The sequence below is a fragment of the Malus sylvestris genome, chromosome 17, assembly GCF_916048215.2.
Source record: "Malus sylvestris chromosome 17, drMalSylv7.2, whole genome shotgun sequence".
NCBI lineage: Eukaryota > Viridiplantae > Streptophyta > Magnoliopsida > Rosales > Rosaceae > Malus > Malus sylvestris.
Genome location: NC_062276.1, coordinates 8,194,999 through 8,208,954, shown reverse-complemented (window position 1 = coordinate 8,208,954; position 13,956 = coordinate 8,194,999). Strand labels below are relative to the sequence as shown.

Below are 13,956 nucleotides of genomic sequence, written 5' to 3'. Positions count from 1 at the left end.
TATCCTCGATATTTCGTCGATATTATCGATATATCAGACTATGGTGATAAGAAAACATTTTTCAATCAGCAAGTAAATTACAAGTCAAGGCTAGCAATTAGTAACATATGTGTCGCCGCAAACTAATCTTTCGGACAAGGGACACCTATATTACGTAATTGGTAGGTAAGGGTGGTCGGGTGGGGTTCACTGCATGTGATGGAGATGCTCTGCATGGTGAGGTGGGTTCACTGCATATCATGTGAAACCATTATTTTCAACTTCTGCAACGTAAACCACGATTTCAGGGTCGTTGAAATTATAATTATATATATATATATATATATATATATTTATACATATGAGATATATACACACAGAGACTGCAGGGATATATATATATATATATATATATATAATATGAGAGGGTTTTACGCGTTAAAAGTAGAGTGGCTGTAAGCATCTCTCACATGGGATCGGGTATTTATGTTCATAGTTTTATTGATTTCCTTACCAAATATTGGAGCTTGTTCCGCGTATGCATGTGTGGATGGATTATATAGTGCCAAGCTTATTGTCCTTTTAGTTTTTGTGGGGTGCGTGGTAGTAAAGGTACCTGAACTTTACTCTATGTTTAGTTTTCGTTTTTAAACTTTCATATTAGTTTTTTTTGTCCTCCAACTTAACTTTGTGTTGCACGAGTGGTCCTTCAGTCAAATGTCTTCTTTTCCATCAAATTTAAAGTATAGTGGTCTTTCCAATTCTGAGTTGTAGGATTCTTGTGAATGATATCCCTTTTCAAAATTAATTTTTCCTGCCAAGTTGATTTCACAATTGTTCTTGTGATATTCAATTTTCCCGTTTACAAAAATAGAAAAAGAAAAAGAAAAAACCCGTTGTGATATGCTTTTACCAAAAAAATTCCAATTGTAATATGCAATTTTCTTGTATGATCTAATTGTTTTACATATGCCACTTAGTGCTACCGTCTAATGATATTCCTCTTCACTTGCAAGTGACAGGTCTTAGGTTCGATTTTCACCAAATGTGAAATTGAACCACATTATTATGGTTGGTCTATTATGAGACTTAGCCCACTCCCTCATCCTTAGTGTAAATAATATTGTTTGTTCAAAAATAAAAATTGTTTACCATATGCATTTTTTCAGCACAACCCCAAGATTATTTGAGTTTAATGATGATGATGATGACGATGATGATAATATATAATAATAATAATATAAAAGATTAGTTCTGGAAAAAAAAACTTGTGCCAAAGATCACCGAAAGTACCAATAACATAACAATTTTGAAATGCATACCAATTAGAGGTGAGTTTGAAAAATTGAAAACCGAAAAAAATCAGACTGAAAGTCAAACCGGGGCAAAAAAACATCAAACTAAAAAAATAACCGGACCGAAGCTGTCAAATTGAACAAAAAAAATAACCAACTCGGCAACAGGTTTTGCTGTGCTATGTTTGTACTAGTAAACTATTTATACAGATTCGAATCTATAGTGATTTCTAGAATTAACAAAATCTTAGTCACTCCAGCCGCAGTATTTCAATCCTAGTCTTTATGGGATTTCCTTCTCTCTCCCTAAACCTCCAGACTTCCTCCCTTCCTCAAACTCTCCATTCGTCTCTCCACAACCCCCCAGCCAGCCCTCCCTTTGTCCCACAGCCCACTCTCGCCATTTGGACAGCCTACCCACCGCCCTGTGACATCTAAGTTCTGATTTTTTCTCAGATTGGTCGCTCTGTTTCTCGATCTTTTCACTCCAGGCTAAGCTCCCCAATGTCTCTTGTTTATTTTTTTGATTTATGGGTTTTTATTTAGGGTAAATTTCAAAGGGGAGACTGCAATTTTGGTTTAAAGTTATGTGTTGTTGTTTTTGTTCATAATCCTATCTGGGTCCGATTGGTGGGGAAATAGTAAGCCAATTTGCATATTTTGTTCAATTTTTGTGTTGTGGGTTTGTTGGTTATTTGAATTTCAGCTTAATGGATGTAATTATTGCTGTGATTTGTGCTTTGTGGATTACAATAATGGTTTGATCGAGTCTGTTGTTGGTGTTTTTCTTTCCAGATTTATTTATTTACCAATTTTTAGATTAAAAAAAAAAACAATTTTCATGATAAAAACCGAATCGGACTGAAACCGAATCGAAAATAACCGAAACCGAAAAAAACCAACAAAAAATCGAATTGAATCAAACAGTGAATTAGGTTTGATTTCTGGCTTCGGCCAAAAACCGAACCAAATGGAATTGAACCCACCCATAATACCAATGACCAGTTCAACATCCGCAAAAGCATCTAAACTTCATCTCCTAGCTAGATTTAGTTCATTACATAGATAAAAAGTTTACTACACAAAACATGGTACCAATTCCCCCTTAACAGTCATCCTAGTCCTTCATTGGTATGACTACTTGAACATAAAATATTGCAAAAGAGCACATTGTTTATATACACAAAAAGAATGGGGAATTCATGTTAGGATTAACTTTTACACACACAAAAATGTTAACCAATACTTGTTTGTTTTGGATAACACATGACAACATCCTTTTAACACATGAGCAAAAGTTTTTTGCTAGAAGCAGTTGCTGCAAATAAAACAGTTTTGATCATTAGAAAAAAAAGGAAGCTAAAAATGAAAGAAAATGTTAATACACTAGTAATAAATTTTGAAGATGAACAGATTCATAGCATGGAACAACTAGTAATAAACCAGAGTTACCTAGTTTTTTTGTACGAAGCAAGGTTTGTTTTTGAGCTGGTTGGTGACGATTTTCTTTTCAACAATTTGATCGGAACCTGATCCGGATCTTGTATATTTGTTTCAGTTATTTCTTCTTCTTCATTGTGTAAAAAATATTCAAGACATAAATTTACAATAGATTGAGTTGAATTTGAGATGCAATTAAAAATATTGATATATAGTGCATAACCTTTTTTTTTTCTTCAGATGGTATAAAAAGGGCTCTTCTAACTGATTCTCTCTTTCTTTTATCCGATTCCCCGGTTGTGTCAACAAGTGTAGTGGAAGGCGAAACTGTTGTAGAAGAGACTGTAATTTCTCTACTCAGAGATTGTGGAGTTACTGGCTGAATGGTCAGGTCACCAGATATGTTGTAGATGAGAAAATCATTTGAGTTCAGTGAATTTCTCCTGCTTCCATATCGAAGTTGAATTTTTTTTTTTTGCCTTATAAGCCTAAGAAACTCACTTGGCAACTGTTTTTGATCTGCTGATCTCTGATTGAAAATCAAATCTTTACAGGGCATGCCAAAAACTTTTTCACCCGTTATGCCAATAATTAGAGCAGTGATCTCGTCTGTTTCATCTTTAAGGACCAAGAACACTTTGTACCTTCATTTAAAAGCACAATGCATAGATAAAAAAACCATGAATTGTTCAATGAGTTTAAAGTTGGATTCGTATTAAATTTTTAAATGTTATACTTTAATTCTAGGATTAACCATATGATAAAATTGAAGTATACTATGATTTTGTATTTGAGTGTTTTTATTTTGTCTGATTCTTTTTTACTACATTTTCTTTCACGAATGTATAATCATTACATTATTTTTTAACATAAAATGTACATCCAATAAATGTTTAAAAGAACCGTTATCTATGAAAATCCGTGACAATACAATAATCTCTTAAATAATCATCATCTATCAAAGTAATTAACAACATCGAATTATTTTCTAACTTTATATATCTAAAATTGTTTGGATTTAATGTAATATAAGCGTGAGAGGATTGTTAAGACACATAATAAATGGTTAGACAATCATCATCCATCGAAGTGATAAACAACAACAAATTATTTTCTAACCTTGTATTCCTAAAAAAGTTTGGATTCAATGCAATCTAAGCTTGGAAGGATTCATAAAACACAAAAATTGAAAAACAGTGTTAGAGTTATTATGGAGTGGAAATTTGATTTGGATGCTTCTGACAAATTAGTTGACCACTTGTTGGATCTTTATACATTTGTTTTGTGCACGTAGGGCAAGCTGTGTACCACCATTCATACCTCGTGTTGTATTGCTTGATTGACGCTTTGCACAAAAACGTATCATTCTGCAGAATGGTAAAAAATTTATATTTGTACATGCACGAATTATTAAATAGATAAGTTTTATCAAATGACTTAAAAACAATTGAAAGCGTTTTCATTGAACACAATAATAATAAAAAAAAGTATTGCATATACCTTATAAATCAGGATCCAAATACCCTAACTCCTTAATTGTCACCTTTTTCCTAGTTTGCAAGATCTTTTCCTCATTGGCTTGCTTGGAAGAAGGAGGCAATGTTTTAATAGAATGAGGTTAGCTTGAAAACATATAATAGTTTAAATTGAAGATTGGTAAAATAGGGAGATAAAAATAAATTTTTTTAAAAGAAAATTTTAACCACACGATGATTCTCATTCTATGAGAATGAATGGACTCATACTGATTTGTACGTATTCAATTTTGGAATGTCTGGATCTAAGTGTTGAACCAATGCTATTCAAGATGATGTTGTCTGTGCATTAAACAAAAGTAAAGACAGAAAAAGGTAAAAATTATGTATTAATTGACAGTTCAAATAGTTTTCAATCTAGCTAAACAAAATTTGTAAACTGTAGGTTATAGAATTTAAGATTGTTCTATAGATTTTAGATATTGTGTATCACAATAAATCATATCTAATTCAAAAAGGGCAGGATAAAAATTAAGTTTCTTGTATAAAAAACAACATGTGCAATATGTTTATTATGGTAATAACATCCTTTTTGCGAACATGATGTGGATCTCTAATCAGCTGTGTTACTCTTTTATGTGAGAAGCTATCTTTGATTATGATTAACTGAAATATATTTATTAATATCTAGAAAAACTGCTAATTTATACTTGTAATGATCTTCCAAGAATGAAATTAATAAGAAGACAACAGGTTAGATACACAAATGATAATTTGTGTTAACATAACATCATAAGATAACATTTTTTGGTTGTGCATACATAAGGAAATGAGACATTAATGCAGTCAATGTTTTAACACACTTCTCATAAAATAAAATCACCTAACATGGTTTTGCAAGCGTAGAGAAACAATACAAAAGCCAATTTAATAGCTACACAGATTAGAAAGAAAATAGAAAACAAATAATTTTTTTATTAAAGTAAATACCTGCAAACAGTTTAACCCTCAAGCTTGTAAAAACAACAATGATTGGTTGGGGTAGCTGTACTAATGAGAGAGCAGAAAAGTCATGTGCAACATCTAACCATAGTGTAATCTTACCCTCTTCATTTCTGTAAAACAACAAAAGCCAAAAAGAAATTTTTTTTTTTAAAACTCACGAAAATCTTAACTTTTTATTTAAAATTCTTTAAACTATTTTTAACAGAAGAATATGACCATTAGACAATTGAGAGGTAAAAAACTTTTAAATTTTATCATGGACATGAAATGACTAGATGTTTTGTATGACCAAATCACATTTGTGATCAATTCTCTGATTGATCTGTATTGATTCTAGAAGCTGGACTACAACTAGGTGCCCAATATCATCTTCAAATTTGAAAAAAAACCAAATTGGTAAGTTCATAGGAAAACGTTGAATAAAATAAGCACTAACACATATTAATATGCTTATTTATGCATATCATTACCTGTCAATATATCAAGCTTGTTTAACCGAGGATATAGTCTGTTATAATCTTGCAAGAAAAATTTGTGTCGTGGAATAGGCGGAAAGACATTTGGAACCTTCTTAAAAACTGTCTTGGAAGTGAATATGATGTGGATGTCAGGCGGAACAACTATATACTGAGCTCTTGTCTTGTTAGTACGAAAATTCTTGATTTCATAGCAATCACATGCTTCAATCTTTGGAACTATTATTTCATAGTCAATTTCATTAGAAGACGCTTTGATAGCTTGTTGCTTGACAATTAAAGAGATCAAAAAATAAGAAGAAAAAAAAACATTGAAAACACTGTGGATAAGCAAATTGTTATTTTATAGTTGAAATAACATGGAATTAGGCATACATGACAAATATTAAATAGCAACATGGATAGTAAATAGCAACAGTAAATTAACAATAGTAACTAACAGTACGAAGGAGATGAGTACGTGTAAAAAAAAACTGTGCAGGTAAATGCAAAAATGAATGTATGATTGGACAACATAAAATCGGAGAATAAAGAGTTTAGAAATAAATTGTACACAATATTTAATACAGAGAGTACAAAAACTATATCATGTGCTTTAAAACAAATAATTCATTCTTAACATAGAAGATCAATGTCTATAAACTAATTTCATCAAAAAATTATCACTAACCTTTTCATCAACCAACATACAATGCATGCCTGTATATTTGTCGCCCATGCCTGGATACTTCAGTCTCCATATCCTACAAACACGTACTTTAATTATGTCAACCTTTTTATATGCCACCAATTGATCAAGCGGAGTTGGACCTTTGTCTTCCATTTAATCTATACAAACGAAATACAAATTCTATAAATTTATAAATGGCGTAGGGAAAAAGTTTAAAATACTAGCCACACTATAATATCCATTTTTATCAATATTATAAATAGATAGAGAAACTTTAATTGAAATCTACTGAGAACAGTTATCCAACAATAATAGTCAAATCAAAACACATACAATCACTAAATCAGTTGTCAGTCTCTTTTGATTAATAGAATAGTCAAAATTTATTGTTCGTGGATCCTATCAAATTTCATTAAACGTTGAGATGATTTTCATGCAAGAAATAATCAACATTAAATAGGCATGTCCAGAACACCATAACCTAGTTAACAAAACGAAAAATACGGATACAAACGTTATATTACAAATAAATCCCTATGAGAAACAAAAACTTGAAAATCATGATATCTAAATACTTGCCAAAAACTATCATTGTGTGCAAAAAATAAAGAGAATTTATTAGCGATGGGCTAACAGAGGAAACACTTGTTAGTTTTTCCTATAACCAAATAACAACACCATTTAATTATTAGATGGAATTCATTCATGTCATTAAAACCAAGATAAAGAGTATTTTTAGACTTTATCAACAAATTGGCAAAGGGTACTAAATCTTATCAGCTCTTATTCAAGCAAACTAACGAACAAATTATAATTAAAAATTTATGACTCATAAGCTAAACTAATGCATGACTCCATCTAAAGGAGCAACGATCATCAGTTGTTTCACCACACCAAATTTAACCACCACAATAATACAGTCAGAGAGCCAACTAAAAAACCTTCATGCCATATAACAATAGCAAGCTAAACAGCTTGAAAAAAAACAAAGGTCAACACCACCAGCAAATGTAAATATTCACAGCCTAGTGAAATCTAAACCATAATTGATTTATCGATGACATGACATATTAAAGTATGAGTTAATACAAAGAAGCAAAAGACAATTGGGAACCCTCATTAACCTACATTACACTTAATTAAACCGCAATAACAATATAGCTACACAGTCAGTCATAGATTGGACCAAACATAACTGGATGCGAATAAACCAAAAATAATTAGTTGCCTCTGGTTTTATCTGAAGACTTTAAATTATGCTTTACATGACTTATCCACCACAATAACACAACTGCAAAATAAACATAAAAATGAATCCAGTATACAGTAATAGGAAATTCACGAATTTTCTAAAAAGGAAAGATCAAAGCAAACAACCAAATTTGGAAAGAAAAAAAAAAGACAAACAAAGAACAATCTCCAATTTATCAGGTGTAGAATAAATTAAACGTTCACTCACAAACCACAATTAAAAGCAAGCAAATTGAGATATGTTCACAACACATTCATTCTTGATCATAATGGTTATCATCGATGTAATTAATCTTTTACACGGGAAAAAGAAAAAAGCAAGTGCTTGCCAATCCAAAAAGTGAATGACAATAAAGCAACGCATTAGGAAACGTTAATTACGACTTCTTTTGTGCCCAAAGATACCTTATATTAGGTTTCTCACACTTTAATTTACACTATATAATACACTGTGCTATTTAAATTCACACTATATAAGCGGTGGCAAAGCCACATGAGGGTAAGGAGTGGTGGCCGCCATTCTCCTTGCCGGAAAAACAAGACTGGAGCGCTGGTTCAGCCCCTCCCCTCGCCAAAAAATCCACTAGTTTTGCTTCTACTACTCCCTTTCTCCGGTGTGTCTGCTTTGCACAGAGCTGAGTTTTTTTTTTTTTTTTTAACATCCAGGCCAAAACGACATCATTTGGGTCCTGGTGAAAAAAAAACAAAATGAAATGGCACCGTTTCGTATAAGTTGGAAAAAAAGATAAAATTATATAGGGGGACCGCGTGTCCCTCGTCCCGCTCAATTTATCTCCGTGTCATTTTCCCTTTTTCAATCTCCAATTAGAGCAGCCGCTGCCCCCTAATTCGAAGCAGAAAATGGAACGGAAATTCCCACCCGTCAGCACCCACCGTTTGGCCTTTTGCTGCCACGCTAGCCACCAGCCACTACAATAGCTACTTTTTAGCCGCTATCTTTCTGCTTTCAAAGCCACTGTTTAGGTAAATTTTTTAATTCCTGAAATTTATAATCCCTAACCCTAATTAATTATTTAAAACGAATTTTTTTTAATTGGTATAGAATCATATGGTAATGATATGGTTATTGATTATTGATTATTGATATGATTCTATGATTATTGATATGAAATTATGAAAATATTTTTAGGGTAAAAATTAAAATTTGAATTCTCGATTATTGATTAATTAATTGAATTATCACATAATGTATTATGTATACAATTATAGGAAAACTAATGAAAATGGCTTGAAAACTTTGAGTTTTAATGATAAGGACAAAATAAAGGGTAAAGTGAATAGTAACAGGATTGACTTTTTAGTGTAAAAATGTGGTTTTTCATTAAAGTGAACAGTACCGGGTGCTTTTCGTTAAAGTTCCCTACAATTATTCATATGATTAGTTGAATTGAATTTTTGTTTATTGAATAATTTGTATGCTTATTGGTATTGATTAATTGAATTGTCGGTTGGATTAGTTATTATGCATACTAGTATAGTCTACTCTAGGACTAAGAGTCTAAGAATTTTTGTTCTTTCCATTTTACAGTTACGTAATGGAACGATACTATAAGAAACAATGCTTAAATCCTCCTTCAAAGATTTCGGGTAGTCATTGTCCTTCAAATATTCCAAATAGTCCTCCTTCTCCTTCAAAATATTCCAAGAAATCCCTTTTCTAATATTCCGAGTAGGTCACAACAAAGTTAGGTCACAACAAAGTGATGCCACTGAGTTGGATGCAATATTGGCTAATCTTCCTGTAGACCCTGGACATAGACGTCGAATGCTTGATTATCCACCTAATTATCGTGAACCAATTCGTAGACACTATCTCCAAAATGATCCTTGTCAACATAGAGACCACATCATGCCAAGAAAAGTTAGCGACAGACGATGTTTTATCATCGGTTGGTTTGATAAGTTTAAGTGGTTGGAGTATAGTATATCAAAAGATGTTGCATTTTGCCATTATTGCTATCTTTTCAAATGTGATTTTGATCAAATGGGTAGCACTGGAAATGATGTCTTCATTGAGAAAGAGTTTACAAATTGGAAGAAAGAACCCGAAAATCTTCGAGTCCATAAGAGAGGTGTTGGAAGTCTTCATAATAAAGTTGTACAACAAGCTAGAGATTTGATGACACAAAAACAACACATTGAAACATTTGTGATTAAGCAAACCGATGAAGTTCGCATTAATTATCATACTTTATTGAGTGCCGCACTTAAGTGCACAAGATGGTTATTGGGACAAGGTTTGCCTTTTCGTGGCCACGATGAATTGTTGAAATCAATCAATAAGGGTAATTATTTGAAGCTTATGCAATTTCTTTCTAAGCATAATGAGAAAGTTAGGAATGTTGTGTTTGAGAATACTCCCAAGAATCTTAAGTATACTTCTTCCGATATTCAAAAAGATCTTGTATGTGCTTGTGCCATTGAAACTATAGATGTAATCACTAAAGATATGGAATGTGCGTTTTTTTCTCTTTTGGTTGATGGATCACGTGACGCTTCAACTAAAGAGCAAATGGCGTTGGTATTGCATTATGCGAACAAAAAAGGAGAAGCAATTGAAAATTTTTTGGGTGTACAACATGTCTCCTCTATAACTAGTAGTTGATAGGAGCATATTTATACAACTTAGTTAGCTTGTTTTCTTGCTTTTAATTAGCTAAACTATGATAATTATAGTGTTTAAAGTTATTTTCGTGCAATTTCAGGTTTTAGTGTCAAAGTATGCAAAAAGAAGCAATTTGGAACATTCTAGAGCATTTTTGGGCCAAGATTGGATTGTGCAAGCATGGAGGCATGAGGATGGACGAATTTGAAGACAAAAGAGGCTATGAACATGCTAAAAATCTGGTGAAACAAATACAAGTTCCAAGAAGGGATAAATTTCTAGAAGGATTGACCAAAACTTCACTCAAAACCAAGAAATTCTTCAATGCCGTGGGCATTGATTCACTTTCACCAGAAATTTGAGTGATGATGCAATGCTTAAATCACCATGACATGTGAGTGGATGATGCAATGCTTAACTCACCATGACATGTGAATGGATGACTCAATACCTAACCCACCAACAATTCCCACTCTTTGCCTTGCTCACCTACTCAATTCCACCAGAATTTTGTGTTAAACAAGTCCATCCTTTTCCTATAAATACCATGGCAGCAACCTCATTAAAAACACACAGAAATTCATACACATTTACATTAGTTCCAAGGCTTGCAAAGAAGGAGGAGTGCTTGGAGTTGTGCTAGCCATTCCATTGGAGTTGTTGGAGCATTCTAGGTGTATTCTACTTTGTTTTTCTATGTTTAATATCAATTGTTTTTGTTTAATTGCAAGTATGAGGAACTAATCCCCTACTTAGCTAGGGGGAAGTTCAAAGCCATGAATATATTTGTAATATGAATTGATTACCTTCAGTTGTGATTTCTGAGTTGTGATTTAATTTGCTTAACTGCTTGATTGATAACTTATTTTTGTATGTCGATTAAGAATGCATACTTAATTTACATGCATGAATTTGATGCTAGAATATAAGTGAATTTCACCTAATCGTTATGAACTTATATTCACAAGTAGTGAAGGTTGTTATCCACAATCGTGTTAAGTGAATTCTAGGCTGGATTAACATGCGTATTCCATAGTTATGAATGCCTAGTCAATGTTATGATTTCCGTTGAACTTAATGATCTTTGTTGAATGTCTCTATCATGCGTATTCCATAGTTAGGGACTTTGATGAGGAATAATTTGGTTGTAATGCGTATTCCATTCAATCCAATGAATCTAGGGAAATCTAAGAGTTAATTTAAGCGGACCTAATTAACTTGGAACATTGTCATTCACAATTTATTGGAAGAACAACTGAAAATCAATTTAGGTTGCATATGTGTCATGTGTGGAGAAGAACCCTCTAGCTAGTCCGTCACCTATCCTTTCACCTTAATTCATGCTTTTGTCAATTCTGTAATTTATTTAAGTTTAATTTACTTCTCGTCAAAACCAAACCCCCCCCCATTATTAAATTATATTATTTAGTTAGTTTTCATTGTTGTTAGTCTTTTAATTCAATTTCCGTCCATTTCAGTTCCTAGTGTCTAAATTGATTGTTTTCATTATGTTGAGTCATTCTAAGTGTGTTTCGAGTTATTAGAGTTTTTAGCCTAGTTTTGTGTCCTTGAGTCTTGTTTAATATGTTTAAATTAATTTAGAATAGATTAGCAATCCCTCCTAATCCCCGGCCTAGAACGATACCCTACTTACATCTATACTACAATTGTCAAAAAGAGGGTTTAATTTGTGTGTCAAGTAATTCTCGCATCAAATTTTGGCGCCGTTGCCGGGGATTAGCAACTTTGCTAATCCCTTTATTTTTGTTTTTGTTTATGTTTATATTGGTGTTTGTGTATTTTACTTTTGATATTTGATTTATTTTTCTTTCTTTGATTTTAGGTACAAATGGAGCGAGACATGGCACTTGCTACCATTCAAGCTCAATTGGCACAGCTCACTGCTCAATTGACTCATAATGCTGAACGGACCACAATGCCAAGTGTCCCTACACCTGATGTGCCCTATGGGCAAGGATATCAAAGTCCTCAATTTTCTGCCAATGAAGATGTTTGGGGATATCAAGGCTATAACCAATCAAGGGGCAACATGTTTTCCAACGCTTGCAATTCAGATTGGAGAGGTAATTCAGATTATATGTGGGATGAACCTCAACAATTTCAACAAGGTGGATATTGGCAGCAAGACGAGTTCTATCCAAGACCTATGCAGCCACCACAACATCCCCCACAACAATTCCAATCAAATCAAAGTATGCCCATGAATTATAATGAAATTCTTGAAGGACTAATTTATGTGGCGCAGGGTTTACAAAAAGAAGAACAATTGCCGCCATCGAAAGAGTTCTATCAGTGGCCATATGAACCGTCACAGCCACTACAACAATCAACCCAATTCAATTTAGGTACGTCCTTGGATAATGATACACTTAATAAGTTACTCACCTCTTTGAATCAGGGAGTAGAAAATCAAAACCAGGAGATGCAAGACCGAGTCAAAAGAGTGGACGAATTGGAGATGCAAGTTGGGCAGATTGTGGAATTCATGGCACAGATTCGAGATCAAAGTGAACTTTCCAACTCAAACATTGCAAATTCAAAGGCAGAAAGTGAAATCGATGAAGCCATCACTTTGGAAGGTGACATGAAGGATGAAGCTGTCCCAGAACCATCCAAACACAGCCCGAACATGGATGAATTGCTGCTGCAAGCAGAAGAAGAGGAGGACGACCTGGGCAGTTTAGAAGAATTCTTGCTGCAAGCTCCTCAAATCCCTATGTCATCCAACTCAGGTGAGGAAGTTCTAAATTCACTTCATTCTAACATTATTCCACCGAATGTCCTTTGTCCTTGCAGGTTTTTGATTCCAAATATCAAAGAGAGTGAAAAAGACATTGTGGAAGCTCTTCCAAAGGTGCAAAGTGATATCCCAATTCTTGGTGCACCAAAACAAGTTCCCGATGGTATTGAAACGTTCAAAGAACCTTGCACACCAAGAAAAGGGATTCAAGAGAATGAAGTGGTTGAAGCATATCAAGAATACATCCAAGAGGCTATGCATGAGACAATCAAGCCCAAAGCAGTTGAGTTTGATGACACGGGACAAGCCACAACCATCATAGTAAACCTGGCCAAGTTCAAAGTCCCGGAAATGTTCAAAGATATGGTGTTTGTCATTGAGTTTGTGTCGGAAAAAGAAAGTAAGCCATCTTCTCCAATTTTAATTTTAATTTATACTAACATGTTTCTGATTTTGATGATTCAGGCACCCACTCTTGAATTTAAACCATTGCCGAATCATTTCAAGTATCACCTCCCATTAAAAGATAAATTCCATGCTTTGGAGCCGAGGGGAGTTTAAAGGAAAGATTCGTCCGACTGCGGACGTTAAAGCAAGCGCTTCTTGGGAGGCAACCCAAGCATTCAACGAAGGGAGACTTTGGAATCGCTAACCAAATCAGATTTGCATTCTTACACCCTTATCTTTACTGCTTTCATTTTGTTTTGTTTAGTTAGTTGTGTTATTTGGTTGATTTCTGTGAGTTTGTGTTATTTAGTTTAAGTGTGGGGGAAGGTTAAACAAAGTCTTTTTACATTAATTTACATACTTAAAAAAAAGCCAAAAATAAAAAAATAAAAAACATAAAAGTAAAAATATTTTACAATGATGTGTAAACTAATAAACATTCATTGGTCAGGTGGTGCTTCAGTAGTCGGCGGAGCTTCAACAGTCGGCGGGGCCACGGAAGGAGGAGGTATCGGAGGTTGATCAGTTGGA

At 33.5% G+C, this 13,956-nt stretch overlaps 1 pseudogene; it reads right to left on the bottom strand.

The window, feature by feature from the left end:
- Positions 1-2,701: 2,701 nt before the first annotated feature.
- LOC126611746 (uncharacterized) lies at positions 2,702-6,493 on the bottom strand (annotated as a pseudogene).
- Positions 6,494-13,956: the final 7,463 nt, after the last annotated feature.